The sequence below is a fragment of the Budorcas taxicolor genome, chromosome 8 (genome assembly GCF_023091745.1).
Source record: "Budorcas taxicolor isolate Tak-1 chromosome 8, Takin1.1, whole genome shotgun sequence".
Classification (NCBI taxonomy): domain Eukaryota; kingdom Metazoa; phylum Chordata; class Mammalia; order Artiodactyla; family Bovidae; genus Budorcas; species Budorcas taxicolor.
This window is the reverse complement of record NC_068917.1, coordinates 31,746,016-31,759,454: the sequence shown is the minus strand read 5'-3', so window position 1 is coordinate 31,759,454 and position 13,439 is coordinate 31,746,016. Positions and strand designations below refer to the sequence as shown.

The following is a 13,439-nucleotide window of genomic DNA, read 5'->3' as shown; positions in this document are numbered from 1 at the left end:
ATCTAGAAACGTGAGTTTTCCAACTTTGTTATTTTCTCGACTGATTTGACTTTTCAGGGTGCCATGTAATTCCATATGAATTTTAGGATCATTTTTCAATTAAAAAAAAATTTAAACTTTTTAATTTTGTATTGAGGTATAACTGATGAACAATTTTGTGATAGTTTCAGGTGAACAGTGAAAGTACCCAGCCATACATATACATGCATCCGTTCTCCCCCAAACTGCCTCCTCTACCCCATCCAGCCTGAAGAAGACAGTTGGAGTTTTAATAGTGATTCCATCAAATTTGGGGAGAATTGCTGTCTTAAGTCTTGCAGTTCATGACATGAGATATTTTCCTATTTGTTTAAATCTCTGATTTCTTTCAACAATGTTTTATAGTTTTTAGTGTACAAGTTTTGCCCCTTGTTTGAATTTATTCCTCATTATTTTATCCATTGAAATGCTGTTGTAAATGAAATTATTTTTAAATTTCATTTCTTGGTGCTAGCATATGGAAATATAGCTGATTTTGTGTATTGGTCTTGTATACTGCAACTTTGCCGAATTTATTAGCTCAAATAATTTTTTGTGTGGATTCTTTAGGATTTTCTATATATAAGATTATAATTTCTATAAATAAAAGATAGTTTTGCTTACTTCTATGTAATTTGGGTGTTCTTTCTTCCTTTCTTCTTTTCTTTTCCTCCCCACTCCTTTCCTTTCTTTCTTTTTTTAAATCTAATTGTCTGGCTAGAACTTGCATTCCTAGCCATAAGATAGTATGATGACAGCAGGCCTCCTTGTGTGTTGTTCCTGATCTTACAGGGAAAGCTTTCAGTTTTGCATCATTAATACGATGTTATATCTGTTTTTTCATAGATGTCCTGCATGAGAGTGGGGAAACTTTTTTCTGCTCCTAGTTTTTTGAAGTTTTCTTATCATGAAAGAGTGTTGTAAAAGACTCTTTCTGCCTCAAAGTAGATAATCTTTTTTACTTGCAACCTTCATTCTATTAATGTTGTGTACTATATAGATTGGCTTACATATGCTAAACCACCTTTGCATTTCTGGTGTAAATACCACTTCATTATGTAGAGTATAATCATTTGACTATACTGCTGCATTTGGCTTCCTAGCATTTTTTGAGGATTTTTGCATCTGTGATTGTAAGGAATATTGGTCTGTAGTTTTCCCATGATATCATTGTCTGACTTTGGTTTCAGTGTAATACTGGCCTCATAGAATGAGTTAAGACATAGCCTCTCCACTTCAATTTTTTGGAAGAGTTTGAAAAAGTTTGGTGTTAATTGTTTAAACTTTAGGCAGAATTTACCCATAAAGTTATCTGGTCTGGTGATATTCTTTGTTGAAAGTTTTTTGATTACTGATACAGTCTCTTTCCTTGTAATCAGTTCAGTTTAGTCGCTCAGTCGTGTCTAACTCTGTGAACCCAAGGACTACAGCACACCAGGCTTCCCTGTCCATCACCAACTCCCAGAGCTTGCTCAGACGCATATCCATTGAGTCAGTGATGCCATCCAACTATCTCATCCTCTGTTGTCCCCTTCTACTCCTGCCTTCTATCTTTCCCAGCATCAGGATCTTTTCCAATGAGTCAGTTCTTCGCATCAGGTGGCCAAAATATTAGAGTTTCAGCTTCAGCGTTAGTCCTTGCAATGAATATTCAGGACTGATTTCCTTTAGGATTGACTGGTTGGATCTTCTTGCAGTCCAAGGGACTCTCAAGAACCTTCTCCGACACCACAGTTCAAAAGCATCAATTCTTCAGCGCTCAGCTTTCTTTATAGTCCAGCTCTCACATGCATATGTGACTGCTGGAAAAACCATAGTTTTGACTAGATGGACCTTTGTTGGCAAGGTAATATCTCTTCTTTTTAATATGCTGTCTAGGTTGGTCATAACTTTCCTTCCAAGGAGGAAGCATCTTTTAATTTCATGGCTGCAGTCACATCTGCAGTGATTCTGGAGCCCAAGAAAACAAAGTCTGTCTCTGTTTCCATTGTTTCCCCATCTATTTGCCATGGAGTGATGGGACCAGATGCCATGATCTTCATTTTTTGAATTTTGAGTTTTAAGCCAGCTGTTTTACTCTCCTCTTTCACTTTCAAGACGCTCTTTAGTTCCTCTTCACTTTCTGCCATAAGGGTGGTGTTATCTGCATATCTGAGGTTAGAGATAAAAGTTAAATAAGTGGGGTGACAATATACAGCCTTGACGTATTCCTTTCCCAATTTTGAACCAGTCTGTTGTTCCATGTCCAATTCTAACTGTTGCTTCTTGACTTGCATAATCAATAAAGCAGAAGTAGATGTTTTTCTGGAATTCTCTTGCTTTTCCCTTGTAGTAGATCTATACAAGTTTTCTTTTTTAGTCAGTTTTGATAGGTCATGTGTTTCTAGGAATTTGTCTTTTTCATCTAGGTTATCTAATTTATTGATACAAAGTTGTTCATTTTCTTAGAATTGTTTATTTCTCCAAGTCAACAGTAACGTTCTATTTTTATTCCTAATTTTAGTAATTTATTAATCTTTCTTTTCTTGGTGAGTCTAGTTAAGGTTTCTCAATTTTGTTGATCTCTTCAAGGAACTGATTTGATTTTCTTGATTTGCTCTATTATTTTTCTATTCTCTCCTGTATTTCAGTCAGTTCAGTTCAGTCACTCAGTCATGTCCAACTCTTTGCAACCCCATGAATCACAGCACGCCAGGCCTCTCTGTCCATCACCAACTCCCGGAGTTCACTCAGACTCATGTCCATTGAGTCAGTGATGCCATCCAGCCATCTCATCCTCTGTCGTCCTCTTCTCCTCCTGCCCCAAATCCCTCCCAGCATCAGAGTCTTTTCCAGTGAGTCAACTCTGCATGAGGTGGCCAAAGTGCTGGACTTTCAGCTTCAGCATCATTCCTTCCAATGAACACCCAGGACCGATCTCCTTCAGAATGGATTGGTTGGATATCCTTGCAGTCCAAGGGACTCTCAAGAGTCTTCTGCAGCACCATAGTTCAAAAGCATCAATTCTTTGGCACTCAGCCTTCTTCACAGTCCAACTCTCACATCCATACATGACTACTGGAAAAACCATAGCCTTGACTAGATGGACCTTTGTTGGCAAAGTAATGTCTCTGCTTTTGAATATGCTCTCTAGGTTGGTCATAACTTTTCTTCCAAGGAGTAAGCGTCTTTTAATTTCATGGCTGCAATCACCATCTGCAGTGATTTTGGAGCCCGAAAAAATAAAGTCTGCCACTGTTTCCACTGTTTCCCCATCTGTTTCCCATGAAGTAATGGGACCAGATGCCATGATCTTCATTTTCTGAATGTTGAGCTTTAAGCCAACTTTTTCACTCTCCTCTTTCACTTTCATCAAGAGGATCTTCAGTTCTTCTTTGCTTTCTGTCATAAGGGTGGTGTCATATTCATATCCAAGATTATTGATATTTCTCCTGGCAATCTTGATTCCAGCTTGTGCTTCTTCCAGCCCAGCATTTCTCATGATGTACTCTGCGTATAAGTTAAATAAGCAGGGTGACAATATACAGCCTTGATGCACTCCTTTCCCTATTTGGAACCAGTCTGTTGTTCCATGTCCAGTTCTACTGTATTTATCTCTGCTCAAATCTTTATTATTTCCTCGCTTTTGTTTGCTTTGGGTTTAGTTTGTTCTTCTTTTTCCACTTTCCTCAGATAGAAGCTTGGATTATTGATTTGAGATTGTGCTTCTTTTTTTAATGTAGGCATTTAAGCTATAGATTTCTATGTGAGCAGTACTGTCACTGCTTCCCATAAGTTTGGTTATGTTGTGTTTTTGTTTATATTTAAGTATTAATATTTTATAATTTTCCTGTGATTTCTTCCTTGAATTTTCATTGTTTAAGAGTGTTTTTTTCTTTACCTTCCTTCATGCTTTATGTTTTTTTAAAAAATTTATTTATTTTTATTTGAGGATACTTGCTTTACAATATTATGTTGGTTTCTGCTGTGTTATCAGCATGAATCAGCCATAAGTATACATATGTCCCCTCGCTTTTGAACCTTCCTTCCACCTCCCACTCCATCCTACCTCTCAAGCTCGTCACAGAGCACCAGATTTGAGCTCCCTGCATCATAAGAGTAAGTTGTTTAATTTCTGAAACATTTGGACGTTTTCCTAATACCTTTTTGCTGTTTAGTTTTAAGTTAATTTTGTGTGGTTTGCAGTGGTTTATAATTATTGTTTTATGTTGTTTTAAATCATACAGGAAAAAGGAGTTATAAATCAAAAATAGATGAATACAGACTTTTATATTTACATATGCAGTTTCCTTTACTGATATTCTTAATTTCTTCTTGTCGATTTGAATTACAGTCTAATGTCCTTTCATTTCAGGCTGAAGGACTCCCTTTAACCTTTTCTTCTGGGTAGTGCTGGTGGTAAAGAACACTCTCAGCTTTTTGTTTGTCTTGGAATGGCTACTTTCTCCTTAATTTTGGGAGAATATTTTTGTTGGATATAGAATTTTTGATTGACAGTTCATTTTTCCCCCAGCATTTTGAATATGTCAACTCCAAAATTTCTATTCAGTTCCTTTTTATACTTCATATCTATTTATATTTCTCAGTTTTGAAGAAGCTACTCTCATGGTTTTCCTTTGGTTCTTTGTACATGGTTTCCTTTAATGTTTTAAAGCACATTTGAAATAATTGATTTAAAGTCATTGTATGATAAATCCAATGTCTAGACTTCCCCAGGAACAGTTCCTATTAATTTCTGTTTTTCTTATGTATGGGCCATACTTTATTTTCTTGCATACTTTATAGTTTTTTGTTGAAAAGTGGGTGTTTTGAATATTTGTGTGATCATGCTCATTTGCTCAGTCTTGTCTGACTGTTTGCAGCCCTTTGGACTTCAGCCCATCAGGCTCATCATGGGATTTTTCAGGCAAGAAAACTGAAGTAGGTTGCTGTTTCCTCCTCCAGGAGTTCTTCCCACTGAGGAACCAAACTCTCGTCTCCTGCATTGCAGGTTGCTTCTTCACTGCTGAGCCACTGGGGAACGTTATAGATGGCAGCTCTGGAACTCAATCCCCTCCCGCTGCAGCCCTCTTGTTTGCTGTTGCTGCTTACTGTAGTGTAGTAGCTTTTGTTCGCTTAGTGACTTCCTGAAATATCAAAGTTCAGGTGCTTTTTCTTGATTAAGATTTTTCCTGGCTGCAGTAAACTTTCAGTTAGTTTTCAGAGGTTTGAAAAAGTTGATTCTGACACATTTCCCCAGTTTATTCACTGCCTTGTGGAGGCCCTGGCCTTTGGGGTTCGCCACTCAAGAGAATTTGTAGAATTTCTAGATATGCTAAAATTTCTAACTAGAATTTTGCTAGAATTCTTGCTGATATGCTGTACTTTTATTTTCCTAATAATTTTACCAGTAGGCTTTTAATATTACTGATAATATATCCTCTCATGAATTGGAAATTTAAAAAAATTAAGAGCTCTCCAACCATGGTTAAATATTTCTATTGTGAGGAAAAGAAGGAGAGTACAATAATTGTATTAAAATAAGTTTCAGGATAGAGTGAAGACTAGATGGATACCAGGGAAGCCCATGGATAGGATAGTGTCTGGATTATTTAGGGTTAGGTATGAGAAAATTTAGTTCTGTTGGTATTTATTGGATACTAACAGAAAGATATCTTGGTTTACTATAGGTGGGGGTGAAAGTAAGTTGACAGTAGATTTGGAATGTGGGGAAGAACTGAACATTTTTTGTAGTCATTTTAAAATTGTTATTGAATTAGCAGAATTGCTGAATTCTTGAAGCTTTTAGAGATTGCTTGAGTCCTTCAAGTTTGGAAGGATTAACTAAAGTGTTTCCTATATATGATCACAGTGTACTATGAACTGTAAAATTACCTTTGAACTTTTATGAGCAGTGTCAGATGCCTTTTGAATAAAATGGCTAAAAGATAAAAGAGGAAGTCACAATTCAGAAACCTCAAAAGACTTTAGAATACCTTGAATCTGCCCCTCTGCGGCTGCATGAGGAAAAAAAAAAAAAGAATACCTTGAATCTATAAATCCTGTAAAGTTATAAGGCTGAAAAGACACTAGACCAATGACTTGGAAGTCACAAGAGTTGTCTTTTTTTTTTGATGATGACACTCTTGGATCTGCTTGCATAATAAAGTCTTATCCATCAAATTGTCTAGACCAGAATGCTGGAGTATGTAGCTTCTACCCTCTCCAGGGGATCTTCCTAACCCAGGGATTGAACCCAGTTCTCCTGCATTGTGGGCAGATTCTTTACCAACTGAGCCACAAGGGAAGCCGAAGAATACTGGAGTGGGTAGCGTATCCCTTCTCCAGCGAATCTTCCCAACCCAAGAATCAAACCTGGTCTCCTGCATTGCACATGGATTCTTTACCAACTGAGCTATCAGAGAAGCCCTAAAACACAATATTTACTATAAATAATAGTTGAGTCCTAATGATTGTCTCCTTGTAATATCTGAGTCCTACAAATGCTTTATTTATTTTTTCTTTTTAATTAATTTTTTAATTGAAGGATAATTGCTATACAGAATGTTGTTGTTTTCTGTCAAAACTCAACATGAATCAGCCATGAAAGTGAAAGTGAAGTCGCTCAGTCGTGTCCTACTCTTTGCGACCCCATGGACTGTAGCTTACCAGGCTCCTCTGTACATGGGATTTTCCAGGCAATAGTACTGCAGTGGATTGCCATTTCCTTCTCCAGGGGATCTTCCCAACCCAGGGATCGAACCCGGGTCTCCTGCATTGTATACAGATGCTTTACCATCTGAGCCACCAGGGAATCAGCCATAGTTCTACATATATACCCTCCTGTTTGAAACTTTCTCCCATCTCCCTCCCTGTCCCACCCCTCTAGGTTGATACAGATCCCCTGTTTGAGTTTCCTGAGCCATACAGCAAATTCCTGTTGGCTATCTGTTTTGCATATGGTTATGTAAGTTTCCATGTTACTCTTTCCATACATCTCACCCACTCCTCTCCTCTCCCCCTGTCCGTAAGTCTATCCTCTATGTCTTTTTCTCCATTGCTGCCCTGTAAATGAATTCTTCAGTACCATTTTTCTAGACTCCATATATGTGTGTTAGAATATGATATTTATCTTTCTCTTTCTGACTCACTTCACTCTGTATAATAGGTTCTAGGTTCACCCACCTCATCAGAACGGACTCAAATGCATTCCTTTTTATGGCTGAGTAATATTCCATTGTGTATATGTACCACAACTTCTTTATCCATTCGTCTGTCAATGGACATCTAGGTTGCTTCCATGTTCTAGCTATTGTAAATAGTGCTGCAATAAACAGTGGGATACATGTGTCTCTTTCAGTTTTGGTTTCCTCACGTTATGTGCCTAGGAGTGGGATTGTTGAGTCATATGGTGGTTTTATTCCTAGTTTTTTATGGAATCTCCATACCGTCTCCCATAGTGGCTGTATCAATTTATATTTCCACCAAGAATGTAAGAATTTTTCCTTTTCTCCACACCCTCTCCAGCATTTATTGTATGTAGACTTTTTGATGATGGCCATTCTGACCAGTGTGAGGTGATGTCTCCTTGTGATTTTGATTTGCATTTCTCTAATAATGAGTGATGTTGAGCATCTTTTCATGTGTTTGTTAGCCATTTGTATGTCTTTTTTGGAGAAATGTCTGTTTAGGTCTTTTTCCCACTTTTTGATTGGGTTGTTTGTTTTCTGGTCTTGAGTTTTATGAGCTACTTGTATATTTTGGAAATTAATCCTTTATCAGTTGTTTTACTTGCTATTCTCCCATTCTGAGGGTTGTTTTTTCACCTTGCTTATAGTTTCCTTTGCTATGTGAAAGCTTTTAAGTTTAATCAGGTCCCACTTGTTTACTTTTGTTTTTATTTCCACTACTCTAGGAGGTGGGTCATAGAGGATCTTGCTTTGGTTTATGTCATCAAGTGTTCTGCCTATGTTTTCCTCTAAGGGTTTTATAGTTTCTGGTCTTGCATTTAGGTCTTTTACCCATTTTGAATTTATCTTTGTGTATGGTGTTAGGAAGTGTTCTAATTTCATTCTTTTTCATGTAGCTGTCCAGCACCATTTATTGAAGAGGCTCTCTTTGCCCCATTGTATATTCTTGCCTCCTTTGTCAAAAATAAAGTACCAATAGGTGCATGGCTTTATTTCCGGGCTTCCTATCTTGTTCCATTGGTCTGTCTTTCTGTTTTTGTGCCAGTATCATACTGTCTTGATTACTGTAGCTTTGCAGTATAATCTGAAGTCAGGAAGCCTGATTCCTCTAGCTCCATTCCTCTTTCTCAAGACTGCTTTGGATATTTGGGGGTCTTTTGTGTTTCCATATGAATTGTGAAATTTTTTGTTCTAGTTCTGTGAAAATAGCCCTTGGTAACTTGATAGGGATCTCATTGAATCTGTAGATTACATTAGGTAATATAGTCATTTTCACAATATTGATTCTTCCTACCCAGGATAATGGCATATCTCTCCATCTGTTTATGTCATCTTTTATTTCTTTCATTAGTGTCTTATAATTTTCTGTGTATAGTTCTTTTGTCTCCTTAGGTAAGTTTATTCCTAGATATTTAATTCTTTTTGTTGCAATCGTGAATAGGATTGAGTCCTTAATTTCTCTGATTTTTCATTGTTAGTATATAGAAATGCAAGTGATTTCTGTATATTGATTTTTTATCCTGCAACTTTGCTAAGTTCACTGATTAGCTCTAGTAATTTTCTGATACTATCTTTAGGGTTTTCTAAGTACAGTATTATGTCATCTGCAGATAATGAGAGCTTTACTTCTTCTTTTCTGATCTGGATTCCTTTTATTTCTTTTTCTTCTCTGCTTGCTGTAGCTGGGACTTCCAGAACTATGTTGAAGAGTCATGGTGAAAGTGGACACCCTTGTCTTGTTGCTGATCTTAGGGGGAATGCTTTCATTTTTTCACCATTGAGAATAATGTTTGCTGTAGGCTTATCATTTATGGCCTTAAATATGTTGAGGTAGGTTCCTTCTATGCCCATTTTTTGAAGAGTTTTAATCATAAATGGGTGCTGAATTTTGTCAAAGGCTTTTCTGCATCTATTGAGATTATCATATGGTTTTTATCTTTCAGTTTGTTAATATGGCATATCACATTGATTGATTTCCATATATTGAAGAATCCTTGCATTTCTGGAGTAAAGCCAACTTGATCATGGTGTATGAGCTTTTTGATATGTTGCTGAATCCTGTTTGCTAAAATTTGTTGAGAATTTTGGCATCTATGTTCATCAGTGATATTGGCCTGCAGTTTTCTTTTTTTGTGTTGTCTTTGTCTGGTTTTGGTAACAGGGTGATGGTGGCCTCGTAGAATGAGTTTGGAAGTGTTCCTTCCCCTGCAGTGTTTTGAAAGAGTTTTAGAAGGATAGGCTTTAGCTCTTCTCTATATGTTTGATAGAATTCTCCTGTGAAGCCATCTGGTCCTGGGCTTTTGTTTTTTGGGAGATTTTTTGATCACAGCTTCAGTCTCAGTGCTTGTAATTGGGTTGTTCATAATTCCTATTTTTTCCTGGCTCAGTCTTGGAATATTGAACTTATCTAAGAATCTGTCCATTTCTTCCAGGTTATCCATTTTATTGCCAAATAGTTGTTCATAATAGTCTCTTATAATCCTTTGTATTTTGGCATTGTCTGTTGTAACCTCTCCTTTTTTATTTCTAATTTTGTTGATTTGATTCTTCTTTTATTCTTGATGAGTCTGGCTAAAGATTTGTTTATCTTCTCAGAACCAGCTTTTTAGTTTTATTAATCTTTACTATTGTTTCTTTCATTTCTTTTTATTTCTGCTCGGATCTTTATAATTTCTTTCCTTCTACTACTTTTAAGGGTTTTTTGTTTGTTTGTTTGTTCTTCTTTTTCCAGTTGTTTTAGGTGTAAAGTTAGGTTGTCTATTCTATGTTTTTCTTGTTTCTTGAGGTAGGATTGTATTGCTATAAACTTCCCTCTTAGATCTGCTTTTGCTGCATCCTAAAGGTTTTGAGTTGTTGTGTTTTCATTGTCATTTGCTTCTGGAAATTTTTTTATTTCCTTTTTAATTTTTTCAGTAACCTGTTGGTTATTTAGAATTGCTTTGTTTAATCTCCATGTATTTGTGTTTCTTACAGTGTTTTTTCTTGCAGTTGATATCTAGTCTCCTAGGGTTGTAGTCAGAGAAGATGCTTGGTATGATTTAAAATTTCTTAAATTTACTGAGGTTTGATTTGTGACCCAAGATGTGGTCTATCCTCGAGAATGTTCCATATGCACTTGAGAAGAAGATGTGTTCTTCTCCATTTGGATGGAATGTCCTGAAAATATCAATGAGATCCATCTCATCTAATGTTTCATTTAAAACTTGTGTTTCCTTATTAATTTTCTGTTTTGATGATCTGTCCATTGGTATGAGTGGGGTGTTAGAATCTCCTGCTATTATTGTGTTACTGTCAATTTCTGCTTTTATGTCTGTTAGTGTTTGTCTTATGTATTGAGGTGCTCCTATGTTGGGTGCATAGATATTTACAATTGTTATGTCTTCCTCTTGGATTGATCCCTTGATCATTATGTAGTGTCCTTCCTTGTCTCTTGTAATCTTTATTTTAAGGTCTGTTTTGTCTGATATGAAGATTGCTACTCCAGCTTTCTTTTTTTTCCCCATTTGCATGGCATATATTTTTCTATTCTTTCACTTTCAGTCTATATGTGTCCTTATGTCTGAAGTGGTTTTCTTGTAGACAGCATATATATGGGTCTGTTTTTGTATCCATTCAGCCAGTCTTTGTCTTTTGGTTGGAGTATTTAATCCATTTACATAAAGTAATTATTGATACAAATGTTCCTAATTGTTTGGCTTTGATTTTGTAGATATTTTTTTCTTCTCTTGTGTTTCTTGACATATAAGTCTGTTTAACATTTGTTGTAAAGCTGGTTTGGTGGTACTGAATTCTCTTAACTTTTGCTTGTCTGAAAAGCTTTTTATTTCTTCATCAGTTTTGAATGAGATCCTTGCCAGGTATAGTAATCTTGGTTGTAGATTTTCCCCTTTCAGTACTTTAAATATATCCTGCCATTCCCTTCTGGCCTGCAGAGTTTCTGCTGAAAGATCAGCTGTTAAGTGTATGGCATTTCCGTTGTATGTTACTTGTTGCTTTTCCCTTGCTACTTTTAATATTCTTTGTTTGTGTTTAGTCTTTGTTAGCTTGATTAGTATGTGTCTTGGCATGTTTTTCCTTGGGTTTATCCTGTATAGGACTCTTTGTGCCTCTTGGACTTGATTGACTATTTTTTTTTCCATGTTGGGGAAAATTTCAACTATAATCTCTTCAAAAATTTTCTCATATCCTTTCTTTTTCTTCTGGGAGCCCTATAATTCGAATGTTGGTGCATTTGATATTGTCCCAGAGGTCTCAGACTGTCCTCATACTTTTCATTCTTTTTAGTTTATTCTGCTCTTTAGAAGTTATTTCCACCATTTTAGACTTCCCTGCTGGGTCAGATGGTAAAACGTCTGCCTACAATTTGGGAGACCCAGGTTTGATCCCTGGGTCGGGAAGATCCTCTGGAGAAGGCAATGGCACCCAACTCCAGTACTCTTGCCTGCAAAATCCCATGGAGGGAGGAGCATGGTAGGCTACAGTCCATGGGGTTCAAAGAGTTGGACACGACTGAGCAACTTCACTTTCACTTTCTTTCCACCATTTTATCTTCCAGCTCACTGATTAGTTCTTCTGCTTCAGATATTCTTCTATTGATTTCTTCTAGAGTATTTTTAATTTCAGTAATTGTGTTGTTTTTCTCTTTATGTTTATTCTTTATTTCATCTAGGTCTTTGTTAGTTGATTCTTGCATTTTCTCCATTTTGTTTTCAAGGTTTTTGATCATCTTTACTATCATTATTCTGAATTCTTTTTCAGGTGATTTGACTATTTCCTCTTCATTTATTTGGAATTCTGTATTTAGAGTTTGTTCTTTCATTTGCGTTGTATTTCTCTGCCTTTTCATTATTATTTTTTTAAGTTATTGTGTTTGAGGTCTCCTTTTCCCAGGCTTCAAGGTTGAATCCTTTCTTCCTTTTGATTTCTGCCCTCCTAAGGTTGGTCCAAGGTGACTCAGATGGTAAAGCGTCTGCCTATAGTGCGGGAGACCTTGGTTCGATCACTGGGTCAGGAAGATCCTCTGGAGAAGGAAATGGCAACCCACTCCAGTACTCTTGCCTGGAAAATCCCATGGACGGAGGAGCGTAGTAGACTAAGTCCATGGGGTCACAAAGAGTGGGACACGACTGAGTGACTTCACTTCACTTCAAGATTAGTCCAGTGGTTTGCTTAAGCTTCATATAGGGTGAGATTTGGGCTGAGTTTTTTGTTTGTTTGTTTGTTTTTCCTCTGATGGGCAAGGCTGAGTGAGGTGATAATCCTGTCTGATAATGATTGGCTTTAATTTCTGTTTGTTTGTATTTAGATGAGTAGCACAGCATGCTACTGGTGGTTAGGTGATGCAGGGTCTTGTATTCTAGCTGTTTTCTTTGCATGAGTTCTCACTATTTGACACTCCCTAGGGGAGGCCTTACAAATAGCTGTGAAAAGAAGAGAGGCGAAAAGCAAAGGAGAAAAGGAAACATATAAGCATCTGAATGCAGAGTTCCAAAGAATAGCAGGAAGAGACAAGAAAGCCTTCAGTGATCAATGCAAAGAAATAGAGGAGAACAACAGAATGGGAAAGACTAGAGATCTCTTCAAGAAAATTAGAGATACCAAGGGAACATTTCATGCAAAGATGGACTCGATAAAGGACAGAAATGGTCTGGACCTAACAGAAGCAGAAGATATTAAGAAGAGGTGGCAAGAATACACAGAAGAACTATACAAAAAAGATCTTCACGACCCAGATAATCATGATGATGTGATCACTAATCTAGAGCCAGACATCTGGGAATGTGAACTCAAGTGGGCCTTAAAAAGCATCACTACGAACAAAGCTAGTGGAGGTGATGGAATTCCAGTTGAGCTGTTTCAAATCCTGAAAGATGATGCTGTGAAAGTGCTGCACTCAATATGCCAGCAAGTTTGGAAAACTCAGCAGTGGCCACAGGACTGGAAAAGGTCAGTTTTCATTCCAATCCCAAAGAAAGGCAATGCAAAAGAATGCTCAAACTACCGCACAATTGCACTCATCTCACACGCTAGTAAAGTAATGCTCAAAATTCTCCAAGCCAGGCTTCAGCAATCCATGAATCGTGAACTCCTTGATGTTCAAGCTGGTTTTCGAAAAGGCAGAGGAACCAGAGATCAAATTGCCAACATCCGCTGGATCATGGAAAAAGCAAGAAAGTTCCAGAAAAACATCTATTTCTGCTTTATTGATTCTGCCAAAGCCTTTGACTGTGTGAATCACAATACACTGTGGAA

At 37.0% G+C, this 13,439-nt stretch overlaps 1 protein-coding gene across 1 annotated transcript in view; it reads left to right on the top strand.

Moving 5' to 3' along the window:
- CCDC171 (coiled-coil domain containing 171) overlaps positions 1-13,439 on the top strand; it is a 321,044-nt gene that overhangs the window by 200,578 nt on the left and 107,027 nt on the right. The window lies entirely within an intron of this gene.